This window comes from Heterocephalus glaber, unplaced genomic scaffold (assembly GCF_053883595.1).
Source record: "Heterocephalus glaber isolate CG9 unplaced genomic scaffold, H.glaber_assembly_v1.0 deba00000281, whole genome shotgun sequence".
NCBI lineage: Eukaryota > Metazoa > Chordata > Mammalia > Rodentia > Bathyergidae > Heterocephalus > Heterocephalus glaber.
This window is the reverse complement of record NW_028258139.1, coordinates 31,510,722-31,523,775: the sequence shown is the minus strand read 5'-3', so window position 1 is coordinate 31,523,775 and position 13,054 is coordinate 31,510,722. Positions and strand designations below refer to the sequence as shown.

Sequence of the window (13,054 nt, the reverse complement as noted above, 5' to 3'; positions counted from 1 at the left end):
TAGGAGAAACCTGCTCACCTGTGGCATACAGGAAGCAGAGAGCAGGGGAAGAGCCAGACAAGGGGCCAGGGACAAGATACAGTTCCCAAAGCCATGCCACCATGACCCACAAAGACACCCCCAATAGTATGCTTCACTCATCTCCCAGGTGTCCTCGAGCCATTCAAGTTTACAATCAGGATTAACCCTCACAACAGCTGTCCCTCAGGATGCAGGGGGATTGCTTCCAGGACCCCCAAGGACAGCAAAATCTTCATATCCTCAAGTCCCTCTATAAAATGACATAAAATTTACATATAGCTTGTGGATGAGGCTGGGTCTTGCTCAGCTTTAAATCCTCAGAGACAGATTGCCTAGTACAAAGTAGATGCTTGGCAGACTTGTTGAATATATTGTGTCATATCTATACTTTAAATCACCTCTAGGTTACGCATAATTCCCAATACAATGTATGTAGGTAGTTGTTTTACTGTGTTGTTTAGGTAATAATGATAAGAAAAAAAACCTATACATATTCAGTACAGATGTAATTTTTTTCTAATTATTTTGAATCCATGTGGGTTAAATCTACAGATATAGCACACATAGATATGGAGTGCTGGCTGTAACTACTGTGCAAAGTCAGGTGGCTAATGAATAGCACAGGTGTCATTGCACTCTCCTCCAAGTCTTCCTGCCATTATGCTCTGCAGCTCAGCAATGCAGTAAGTAATGCTGAATAAAACAAGTGTCCCAATTAGATTTTCTTGGTAATGTACAATGATAAATGAACCTAACAGTGATGGAATTTTAAGGGTGAACAAGCCTACTCATGTCAATGTTATGGAGCCACAAAATGCACCTCAGCAGTCAGAAAGGCCTAGCATAGAACCTTGTTCAACAATAAAACACCACTACTCTCACCTTAAATCCGGCAGTTATTGGCTTAGTTCATCTGCTCTATGTGGAGAGGCTGGGAGAGAAGAGGCCGGGCCCAGGCTTCCTATCTTCATCAGATGCCAAACACCAGGTGCCTGTCTCCATTCGATGATGCCTACCCCTGTCACTTCACTTTCTCTGTGGCTGACGAGCCACTAGTCATGTTGTAATAGCACAGGGCTTGGTTTTCCCAACATGGTAGCCAGGTTTGTGTCCCTCACAGCTCCACCACATCCCTCAAGTCATAGATGCTTCCTGGTCAGAGTCAGTGCATGCCCTCCCTGCCAACACCTGGTACTCCTGCTGCTCTCAGAGCATGCCGTGCCCAGGGACCACCTTGACCAGCTCTGGAAGGAAGCCAAAGGGAGGCCCCAAACCTGCTCTCCCCATCCCGTGCACCAGCACAAGGCCTCGTGGCTTCCACAGCGGGGCATTGTGGTCACAGCCGTGTTTCCGCTTCAGCAACCTCTGACTGCTGCAGAAATGTCTTCTGAAATTTGTCCAACAAAGGGAGCTGGAACTGTAGACTTAACGTCTGTCCCTTCCTTAGGATTTCATTAGAAACTCACTTAAACTTCCCTCCCCCTCATCAATCTTTACAAAAAGGCAGCAGTTGAGCACGTTGCATGGGAATCAAAGCCTGGATTACGGAATATCAAAGCACACCAGGGCACATCCCAGACCCCCAACCTGCTATTCCTCACTTCATTCCTAAAGCCGTTTTCTGCCTTTCCTTTGACTGCATCTGCTCAGATTCCTCTGCCTCCTTCCAGGAGTACTTCTCATCCATGATTAAGTTCAGAATGCACCTGGTGACAGAAACCCTTAACAACACTTTAAGCAACAAGTATCTACTAAGCACCTACTGTGTACTAGGCAATCTGGTTCTCAAGGATCTCAAAGTATATAAGACCCAGCCTCTGCTTATCATCTACCAAGTGAGCAACAGACTCGAGAAAAATTACAATCTTGCTTACAGTGCAACCTAATAAGGGCTATAACAAATCCTAAGTCTGTTTGCTTTTCCTAACTCACTGACTGTGTGCATGACCTAAAGGCACAGATTTTCAAGCTAAAAACAAAAAAAAAGCAGCATTAGAATCTCAACTCCACTACATGATATTGAGGGAACTGTAATTTCCCCAGGCCTCCATTTCCTCATCTCTTCTGTAGATGTCAAATGGCACTGAGTTGAGCGACTCTGTGGAATGCTGAGCGATGTGACATTTGTGAGTGCCCCCACCCAGTAAATCCTGAGGGCCCCGCAGAGCATGGTGTGCCACAAGCCCCTGCTGTGTGTGTCAGACCCGGGTGGGCCTAGGCTGCACCCTGCTGCACCCTGCTGCACATCTGCCTGAGCCTGAAGAACTGAGGGGGAGAGTTGACCATGGCTGCTGTGTAGGTTCCGGGGCCCCAGGAAAGGGAGAGCCAGGGGCCGGGTACACACTTGGCTCAGAGGAGACCCAGGCTCATCAGGCCTTTTCAGAGTGCAGGGCTCCCATCTTGGCCCCAGAACTGGGCCCTGAGACTTGGGGAGCACCACAGGAAGCGAGGGTCCATTTCCACACAAATCTTGTTAAACCCAGGCAGGGCTGCCATGGGAGGCACAGCCAGAGCCCATGCCCTGCTGCCATGTGACTTGGATGATGCAGACTCGGGTTGGAACCCACATGGCGTCCACCTACTCTCAGATGTGTTTAAAGAGAGCAAATCTGCTCACACAACTCTTGCATCTGGGGAGTAGAGAGGGAAAGCACCACAGGGCTCCCACCTCCCTCGGTCCCCAGAATGAGAGTGAATCCCAGGAGGCCCCCAGAGAAGGGACAGCAGGCCAGAAGTGGCCAGGGAAGGAGGGTGCCAGGAGAAAAGGCCTGCAGGGAGAGAGTCGGGCCAGCCGACCAAGCAGTGAATACTGAGATGCTCTCGACTTTCCCAGGTGCCTCTACAGCATACAACCTGACACCGCTAACAGGCCAGGTGGCGCAGTGCTCAGACAGCCTGGGGCAGGAGTCACAACCATGTCCACAATCACGAGGTAGGGGCTAACTGGAGAGAGGAAGGCGGCTCTGCCCCGACCCCACTGTGGTCCCCGGGCCTTGGGAGCCAGGCTGCAGGAGAGCGCACTGGAGCCCAGCCTGGAGGGGGCCCGGTTAGCACCTGCGTGCTTCTAGCCTGCTCCAGCAATAGGCTCCCTTTCCTTCACCAGGCAGAAAGCAGAGCTTTCTGAGACTTCCCACTTCATTTCTCTGGACCATGAGAAAGAAAAAGTCTTTCTTTCGCCAACAAAAGCAAAATGTTCCTCCTGGTATCTGTGTGATAAAGGAACACAGATGGGGTACAGGCCCAAGAGCAGAAGCTGGGGCTCACTCTGCTCACTGAAGACCCTTTCCTCTGAGACACCCCCCTTTCCTCTCAGAACAAACCCTCGTCTTCTGAAACGGATGTCCCTCAGCATCCGAGGACCCACCGAGTGTCCAGCCCACTGCCCCACCCTGCCTCGCTGCCCAGTGACTGCCCGGCCCCACGGGAAGAGGAAGTCTGCTCTGGATCAGGAAGGGAAGGGGAAGTGTGGCTTCCTTCCTTCCTCACTGGAGAGAGAGCTCCAGCCCTGAGCCCAGAGCTGGAAAACACTATGAAAGGAATCAAAGGTGTTACCAGGTCTAAACACTGCACATTAATTTTTTAATAATTTTTCCTAGCCCTTTAAAACCATGAAAAGTTTTCCCAGCTCTTGAGGGCCATCCAAGATGCAGCAGCAGCCGGCTTGGCCTTCGGGCTGCCATCGGTCAGTCTGCCTTTGTCCTCAGCTGTCCCTCCGAGGCCCAGCTGTGTTTTTCCTGCTTTAAATGTCTGGCTTCCTGAGCTTGGTTTGATTGATGACTTGCCATCAATTTAATTTCCAAATCATGAAATGCTCCTGTTCAACAAGCATTCAGAGTTTAGGTGCAGCAGTCACACACAGATGAAATTTAGCTCTTGAGCCACGCAAGCTGAAACCTTGTTTTTCAATGTGTACAGAACAGCTGGCTTTAACCTAGAGAAGAACGTGTTTTTAGAGGTCCCGCGTCATGATAATACGTCAGAGAGAGAAACCACCAGAACCACTGCTGTCAGCTGTGACAGACAGGTAAGCTTGCTGTTTAGAATCAGATACTGCTAGGCTCAAGAGCTGCCTCTGACCTGGAGCCTGTGTCATCTAGGGCAAGTCACTTAACCTCTCTGAACCTCACCCATAAGAAGAAAATAATAAATTCTATTGTATGGCAGAATTGAAAATAACACAGGAAAGGCAGCAGGCCTCTGGACAGTCACTAAGTGGTAGCTGTTGTCTCCATTAGATTTTCAGCAGTGACGACACTGGGCAGACTATGGCTGACATCTTGGCAGGCGTGACCCCATCTGGATGACCAACAGGAGACTGGCTGGTAACTGCACTCCCTGTAAACACATTCCCAGCATCAGAGGAAGCCAGAAATCTCCATGCTTCTTAATCCTTTGGCTGAAGGCACTGAAAACTCTAGCCAGGCATCTCTGATTTTAATACCATCTAATAAGAACTTTATTTATACAATCCCATGTAATCTTCGAATCTTAGAAGATGATCAAGGTAGATGTTATCTCCATTTTGTGGACCAGAAAACCAAAAACTTCAGACTTGGAGTCAGAAAATCTGAGATTGAATCCCAAATGTGCCACATGAGTTGTACAACCTTGAGCTTATCATTCCACTTGTTTTATCTCTTAGGCTCAGTTTTTTAATCTGTAAAATGGGTTTCTGATACTAGGAGAGATTTTTATTTGAGATTCCTAGCACAGAACCTGGAACATGGCAGGATTCAGGAAATCCTGATTCGGACTGTAAGGCCAAATCAGACCTCATCTGACCCAGCATTGCCATCCATTTCTTCAGCCCATTTGCAGTGGGAGATACATCAGGTAAGATCACTTAAAATCTCACAGTCTTTGCAAAAACGGTTCTCAGGGGGCTGGTAATTTCTAAGACTCTGGATGCACAAAGTTGCTGCCAGAGCCCAGAACCTCCTGACCTGTTGGAATGCCTTGCTCAGATTATGAAAGATAGTCGTGGATTCTCAGTATTTTCCCCTTTCTGCAGTCAGTGGAGGGCTGATGCTTCTAGACCACACTACCCAGGACACTCTAACTCTGTTAATGGCCTATAAATTGGGGAGGAGCCATGGAACACACGCTTACTCTCCTCCCGATGTCTCACAGGAATGCATTTTAAAATTGCCTATTCAGTAAAACTTCGTTGTGTGCCTACTAGGTACCAGGCACATGCTAAACAGATACAAAAAGGCGTAGGACACCAACAATGTCTACTGGGTAGTAAGTAAGGCAGATTTACAATCAGGAACAAGGCAGTGTGATCAAGGTTACAACAGGAGAGCAAATGAAATGTTACAAAAACAATCTAACTTTTCCAAGGAAGTCAAAGATTTCACATGGAAGATAGCATTGATCTGGGTTGTAAAGCATGGAAGATGCTTACCTGGTGAGGCAGGGAGTCCCCTGATGGAGGAAATGATGCTAACTAACAATGGTCGCAAGTCCTTAGGAAGATTCAGCTGGCCATGGTTCTTCCCCACTTCCTCCCTGTCTTTGCTGTTGATACCCTATTCATTAAGGTGCAGAATTCGGGGAGTTTCCCCAGACTTTCTTCTCTGACCCTCACAAATGATCGGTTGCCATGTGCTGCCTTTTCTGCTCCCTAAATATCTGCATGTCTTAGCTTGGTCATTTCTTACTGGAGGACTGCTGGCAGCATCCTCCATGGTCATTACCGCTTCTTGTTTCAGTCTCCTTCCAGCCATTCTCCACCTGCACACAGAGCTCTTTCTAATATGTGAATCTCACCTTGACACCTCCATGGCCTGTGGCTCGTTCCCCCATTCACACTGGAGTCCCCACTCCTCAGCATCGTGCTAAAGATTCTTCATACTCTTGCTCCTATTTGCCTCTTTATACTCTTTTCCTGCTACTCCCCAGCCCACACACACACAACTGTCCACAATCCAACCCCACAAAACCAAATTAGGCTCCCCATATCCATATGCCTTCATCTCTGCCATTTCCTAGCCTCTTTCCTTCCCAAGGAAGAGCAACAGCCCAATTCCAGCCACTGCCTCTGGCTTCTGATCACTCCCTTCCCTCATATGCATCACAGAAATCTTCCAGGTGCATTTTAATCATAGGCTTCCTTGCCTGATCCACTCAGTAAACTAGCCCTTGAGGGCGGGAGCATTAGCTTGGCCATTTCTAGTGCCTAACATAAGACCCAGTGCACATTTCACAAGTGAATGAAGGGGACTCAAAGAGATCTATTTATTTTCCAACAGTCACTCATGCAGCAAATGTTAGCTGAGTGCCTACTCTGAGCCCTACTCTGGGTGTTGGGGATGTAGCACTGAACAAACAAAAGCCCTTGTTACATTCCAGTAGGGTTTTACACTGACCCTTAGAATGCATTCCTCCCTCCCTCCCTCCCTCCCTCCCTTCCTTCTTTGGTTAACACTCATTTAATGAGCAGCACCCTGAAGGCCATTTTATAATTTTCACCACATACACACACACACACACACACACACACACACACACACACACACACACACCCCAAACAGTGGCTTAGTATCTATATCTCCTATCCAGTCCACCTCTCAAAAAATTATAAGCAATGTGAATTTCTGAGTAGACATTTGTTGAAGTTCTGCTATTTGGGCAGATGGTTAACTATGAAAAGCTGGGAAGCATAGTACCAAGTCTGCCCTTCAATATGTCCTGATATATCCCAATTTATGAAAAAAAAGGTTAAGAAACATAAGAAAAATTCAAACAGTGACCACTGTTGTTCACATGCTCTTGTTTATAGGGCAGTGGAGAATTTCCAGGCCAATTTTCAGCAAGTAGTGCACCTGTGAACATCACAGAAGCTTCAGCCCCTTGCTGCTGAGTCCTAGCGCTGTCACATCCTGAGATCCTGTGCCTGGAGACCGATAAGACAGGCCAACCAGCCTCCTTTCCAGAAAGCGGGATTCCCCTGTGCCTGGGATCCAGCCAGACCTAGGGGCTGGAAACTCCCCATAGGGCCACAGGCTCTACTGAACTCTTTCCAGAGGAAAAATTCCTGAAGTTCCATTTCCTCTCTGGAAACTCTGACAAGGAGTTTGCCTGTCCCAGTGGAGACATGCACACTACTGGGATTCCACAGCCCCCTCTGGGGTTTCAAGTCTTTATATGGGAAAAGGGCACATGGGAAACTGTCCCAGCCTGACTGGTCTTTGGAAGTGATGGAAAGTCCATTTCTAATTCCAGGCTCCTCTGGGGGCTCTTGTACTTCCCCTCAGGACTGTCCTGTCCCTGTTCTCTGATTAAGAGGTGTGTCCAGTAACTGTGCCTTAGGAGGTACAGGCAGCTCATGTACACAAGGGGCTTGTCTATTTCTCACACTGGAAAGGACTGTTCGTGAAATCCACTACCACCTCCTCTCCAACAGAGGAGAAAGCTGAATGCCACGTGCTTTAGTTTTCTTCGGCTGCCAAGGCGCAGACTGAGTGGCGTGAGCAGTAAACATATGTGTTTCACGGTTCCGGGCTGAGTCTGAGACCAAGTACTCACAGTTTTGGTTTCTTCTGCAGGCGCAGCCTTTGGCTTCTCTTCCCTCAGCGCGTGTTCATCCCTAGTGCCTCTTTCCTGTGTCCAGACTTTCTCTTCTCATAGGACACCAGTCTTGCTTAATGAAGGCCTACCCTAGTGACCTCATTTCAACTGAATTATCTTTTGTGAGGTGCTGTCTCCAAAGAGAGCCACATTCTCAGGTAGTCAGGGTCAGGACTGACAAGTCTGGGGGACCACAACTGAACCCATGGCCCCAGGAAACCCATAGCTTCTACCAGACCTGTATAAATAAATCGATGAGTGAATGAATGATGAGCTAGACCAGAGTTTCTCAACCGCCACACTACCGACAGTTGGGCTCGTGCTATGAACTTCATGTTCATGTTCTCCATGATTCACATGTGGCAGCCCTGCCCCACTGGGATAGTATTTGGAGTCGGGGCATTTCAGGGGCAGTTCAGTTTAGACAAGATCATGAAAGTGGAACCCCATGACGAGATTAGTTCCCTTACAAGGAGATGGAGAGGCCAGAACACTCCCTGTCTCTGCCATGTGATGACAGAGGAGAACGTGCCTTCCACAAGCCAAGAAGCAGCCTTGGTGACCCACATATTCTGGAAAGCCAGCCCGTCTATTGTCCTCCATACAGCAGACCAAATGCACTGAGGCAGCCAGCTGGTTCTCAGTGGTGGGGGCTGTGCTGTGAGCTGTAGGACATTCAGCAGCAACCTAGGAGCTACCAGTGACTTCACCTCCCAGCCACTGCAACTGAAAACCCTCCCCACACTGTCAGTGTTCCCTGGGAGAAACAAATGCCCCAACTGGGAACCACTCACTGAGCCGGCTGTGAGTGCCCAATGTCAGGAACTGTATCAGAAGCCACCAGACACCCAGTATCAGCCCATACGAGACCGGCACTCAATCAGCATTCACTGGACAAAGATTAAAGTTCCACAAGTTGCTAAAAAGATCAACTATTCCAGACTCACTTTTTCCATAGGATTTGGTCACTTACTATTTACATCATCCAGTGTATCTCATGTAACTCCTTTAAACCTGCTTCCTTGGCTGTTACAGAGAAATACCCCAAATTCCAACATGGTGATCCTGCCTTCTAAACCATAAAATGTGATATAAATGTGGATTAATTATTAACTGATTCTCAGAATGTGCTACTACCTCACATTAACTGTGGCCTGAAATAACTTCAGAAGTGCATATTCCTAATTATCACAGGCCTTCAGTATTTCCCTAATTCTTCCTCTCTCCAGAAGTTGGGGTGCTTCCCGGATTTTATAAACGTATGTCCCTGCCCCTCGTCCTTTTCTCTTTAACTTCAGACTCACAGTGAGGTCTTCCAGTCTACAGTTCTTCGGAAAAGGCCTGACCTCAGCAACTCTGGGAGACCTGGGTTGTTTGCAATACCCCGACTTCACAATATTCAGAAAAGGTATTTTCTACCCAAATACTAACCTTCCTTCATGACTTACTGATCTCCCAACCTTTGCTCAGTAAGCTTCCAGACAGTTAACCCTTCTGTCCTCCGTCCACTAACGCCCCCTCAGCCCGCCTCGCGCGGGAGTGGATGGCATTGGGCAGGCCTGGGGTCCAGGCCGCAGATTCCCACGCAGCCCTCCCTCTATGCCTCGTTCCAGAAGGAAACATCAGCGAGAGCTCTCAGAAACGTGATCCTGGGCACAGGAGAGTGCATGGAATCTGCTTTTTAAACTAGGGAAGACAAGTCGTGTTTCTATGAGCACTAAAACAGCAGAATTTACATATGCTTTTTTTTTTCCATCTAAGTAAACTAGGAGCCCACCCAAAGACAAAGCACGAGCGCCACCTCTCGGAGAAACGGCGGCACTGCTGCACTGCTTGCACTGCTGCGCAGGCGCCGTCAGTCCAGATGCCTGTCGGAGCAGGCCTCAGCCCACCCTGCCGGCCTAGGCCTGGCAGGCCCAGACAAGGTCTGAGGTGGATCTCTGCATGCACGGGGTCGGCTAACTGGGGACTGAACTCGGCCTGTGCACTGCGCTGCACTCCCAGCCGTTTCTACTTGAAACGAGGTCTCGCTAGATGCCCCGGTAGCTTGAACTTGCAGGCCAGCGGAGTGCTGGGATCCCAGGCCTGCGCCACCACACCAAGTCAGAAGTGGCCTTGCCGCTGGCACTCTTGGCCCCTTCGTGCTCGGATGACCTTGGACTCACCACAAGCAGTAAGCCCGGCCCGGTCATATGCTGCAGTCATCCCCATGGCCCAGGTCCTGCCTCCATTTCCCGCTGGAGCTGGACCCTTCTTTAAGCCTGAGCTTTCTTCCTGAATGGACTCGAGTAGCTCAGGCTGCCCTCCCTGCTGCTCAGGCCTGCTTTAAAGACGGCCACTCACAGCCCATGGGTGCTGCCACTCTCCTGGGCCCTCCCACTTCGAGGGAACTCGCTTCCACAGTGGACCTTCCCGTTGGGACACACACGAACTTGCCCTATCCTTGGGACACTGCCGGCTGGATCCGACGGCTGCAAGGGCCCAGTGCTCCTGTCAGTTAGGTTTCCCAGCTCCACCTGTTCTCTCCGGCTTTCTCTCTTCCCTGAGGCCATGTCGCTACAATTTCAACATGCTCCCCCCACAGCTCATTTGAGTGACGGCATAGCCACCCAAGCCAGAGACCCAGTGCACCTGGCACAGAGCCTCCAGCCAGCTCAGGATGCAGACCAGCAAGCTAAGCTTTCCCACACAGATCTCAGGCATGCTGGTGAGGAGGGTGCTGGGGTGAGGACCACACCTTTACACGGGTACCGGAGTCAGAAGATGAGTAAACAAGTGGTGCGGGCTGGGTGCAAGACGACCCAGGTCACAGCCAAGGGTCCTGCACGGCTGCTGTGATGAGAGTCTTGTGTCCTGTTGGCTGGGTCGTGGTGCTCAATATCTGGTCAAACATTATTCTGAAGTTGCTGTGAGTGTGTTTGCTGGATGAGCTGAACATTTAAATCAGTGGACCTTGAATAAAGCCGATTTCCACCCATATTGCAAGGGCGGCCTTATCCAACATTTGAACAAAGTCTAATCACCAAGCAAGAAGGCAGCCTGCAGCAGACAGCCCTTAGACTCCGACTGCACCCTGCTGCCCTGGATCTCAAGCCTGGTGGCCGTGACTTCTGCTTTCACAATTGTATGAGCCAGTTTCTTAAAACCTCTCTCTCTCCTCTCTTTCTCTTTCCACACACATGACCCTTACACTCTGTTTCTCTGGAGAACCCTGACCACCACACCTCAAGAGATCAACAGGCATTACTCAGATTTAGCTAATCATGAAGACTCAACAAAAATGTTTTTGAGCCCACCTCGGGGCCATCAGTTGGAATGTCTGAGCTAGAATCAAGGCAGAGAGGACCAGGGGCTGTGCTTAGTCAGGATCCCAGATCTCTGCCCACCCAACTCCGGAATGTCGCGTCCTGCAGCTCCAGCTGCTTGTCGTGTCTCCCTCTGACCATGATATTTGTGGGGTTAGGGTTAGGGTGCTGTGTGGCAGATGCAGGCATCCTCCTCGGCTTACAGACGAGGGCTGCGCTGGGCCAGGCCCCACCATGGCAGAGGCATGGGTGAGCACACTCTGCACCACCAAGCTGGCTTAGCGGCCATGTTTCAGTAACAGCCTGGTTTGCTCACCTCCAACCAAAGACTGCAACAGCAGCCCTGCACTGGCTGTCAAGGCTCACCACAAACACAGGCAACACACATGGAGAATGCATTGGGATTCTCCCACAGAATAACAGCTTTATCACCCCAGCATAACCCAAGCATTCTCCTCACAGCTGCAGCCAAAGCAGTAAATCAAAAGCGGAAATGAGAACCCGACACAGCCCTGTTCAAGCCCCTCTGTGGCTAATGGACTGCCCGTCTCCTGTCAGTGTGTGCTGCGGGAGGTGGAGCGGGCCTGTCTTCAAAAGTGATCAAGTGGCCACCCTGGAGGTGAGAGGAGAGGATGCAGCAGCCAAGGCTGGCTGGCCAGGGTGAAACAGAGGTGGCAGCCTTGGTCCTACGGTGGTCCTAGGCCTCCATCCTGCTGCTTAAGGTGGTGCAGCCTGGCTTCTCAGTGCCCACCAAGTCTTCTGTGTGGTGCCCTCTTTCTCTTCCCAGGGAGACAGAACCACTAAGTCCAACCTTGCATTTCTGCGACTCAGGCAGAGAGGGGGGTCTGCCGTGAGGCTCTGTTTCCTGTGTGTGAAAGGGCCACTCACCCCCACCATTGCTCAGGCTGACGTAATATGGGATGTCAAGCTGGCTCCAGAGGGGTTTTTGGCAAAAGGGGAACTAAAGTAGACCAGGCTTTTTGCCAAATTCTGTTCTTGTAAAAAAGTCAGTTACCCTTTCTGACCAGACATATAAAATGGTCTGTAATAAATGTCTCCTGAAAATGTTGGGGGAATTTTTCCATCTTTACATGCGAAGGTTATAAGGGAGTCATTGAAGCACAAATTAGTCACGCAAGCTATGGAAACCACATATCTAATCAAGACCAAAAAGGAAGAAGAAAAGAAATGCCGAAAGTTCTGTTCCCTTTATCTGTGTTTCTTTCTAATTGTCCTGAAGGTTGAAGATTACTTTCATAGATCTGCTTGACATGTTGAGATGACATGGCTCAGGACCTGGAGGCTTGGAAAAGATAATGTGGCAGATGCAGTCAGTAACAAATGCCCCAGGAGGATGTCTGGGAATCTGAATGTGGGTGCCGGAAGGGCCCCAGAGCCCTTTGAGTTAGGGCACCGAGTGCTTTATGTGAAGTAACTGACCTAGAAGGCTGAGCACAACGAAGTCTCCTGACACAAGGGTCGTTTCTCTTCTCCATACATTAGTGGTCTTCCAACTGGACATGTGCATAAAGATCTCCAGAGGAAGTTTAGCAGGGACAGGTTCCAGATGCACAATTATGAAAGGCACACTCTCCTACAAAACTGATCTGTGTATGGAAACACCCTACAAGCAGCAAGGCAATTCCCTTTCCTCACTGCCTTCTCTATTCTTCACCCATTCTGGGAAAAAAGACATATTCCACAACAAAGAGAGGAGTGACTCAAAATGCTGTCTCTACAGGCTCCGTGAGTAAGGAGATGAGCCCCACACTGTATTTACCACTCAGAGAAGCCTCTCTAAAACCATTTTACCTCCGTGACTAACAATCATTTATTAAAATGTACACTGTCTACATGTTATTTTGATCAACTGTGAGCTAACAATTTTAATGATAACTCAATCAAAAGATACTTGTTTTAAAACTCAGAGCCTTGGAGCCATAGGAAAAAAATGTTGGATTCAATTTTTAAACATTATTTTCTTTTGCAGAAATATTTCATAGGTTGATCAATAAGTGACTGCCAAACATAAAAGCACACTGCAATAAGAGAAAACTCTATCATGGAAATAGAATGGGTATAGGATATTTAATATGAAAAAGATGTGGCATAGAATTTCCTATTCGTGCAATTTTTTAAGTAGATGATAGTAGGTG

The 13,054-nt window shown here is 49.0% G+C and overlaps 1 long non-coding RNA gene across 4 annotated transcripts in view; it reads right to left on the bottom strand.

Moving 5' to 3' along the window:
- Nucleotides 1–13,054, bottom strand: part of LOC110347546 (uncharacterized) — an 87,031-nt gene that overhangs the window by 62,276 nt on the left and 11,701 nt on the right. For 2 of the 4 annotated variants that reach the window (XR_002392235.2, XR_002392236.2), the window contains exon 1: nt 9,025–9,265. The exons of the other annotated variants lie outside the window; for them this stretch is intronic. This is a non-coding gene — a long non-coding RNA (uncharacterized LOC110347546). Of the gene's footprint in view, nt 1–9,024; nt 9,266–13,054 lie in introns of those variants that run through there. 4 annotated transcript variants of the gene reach the window in all.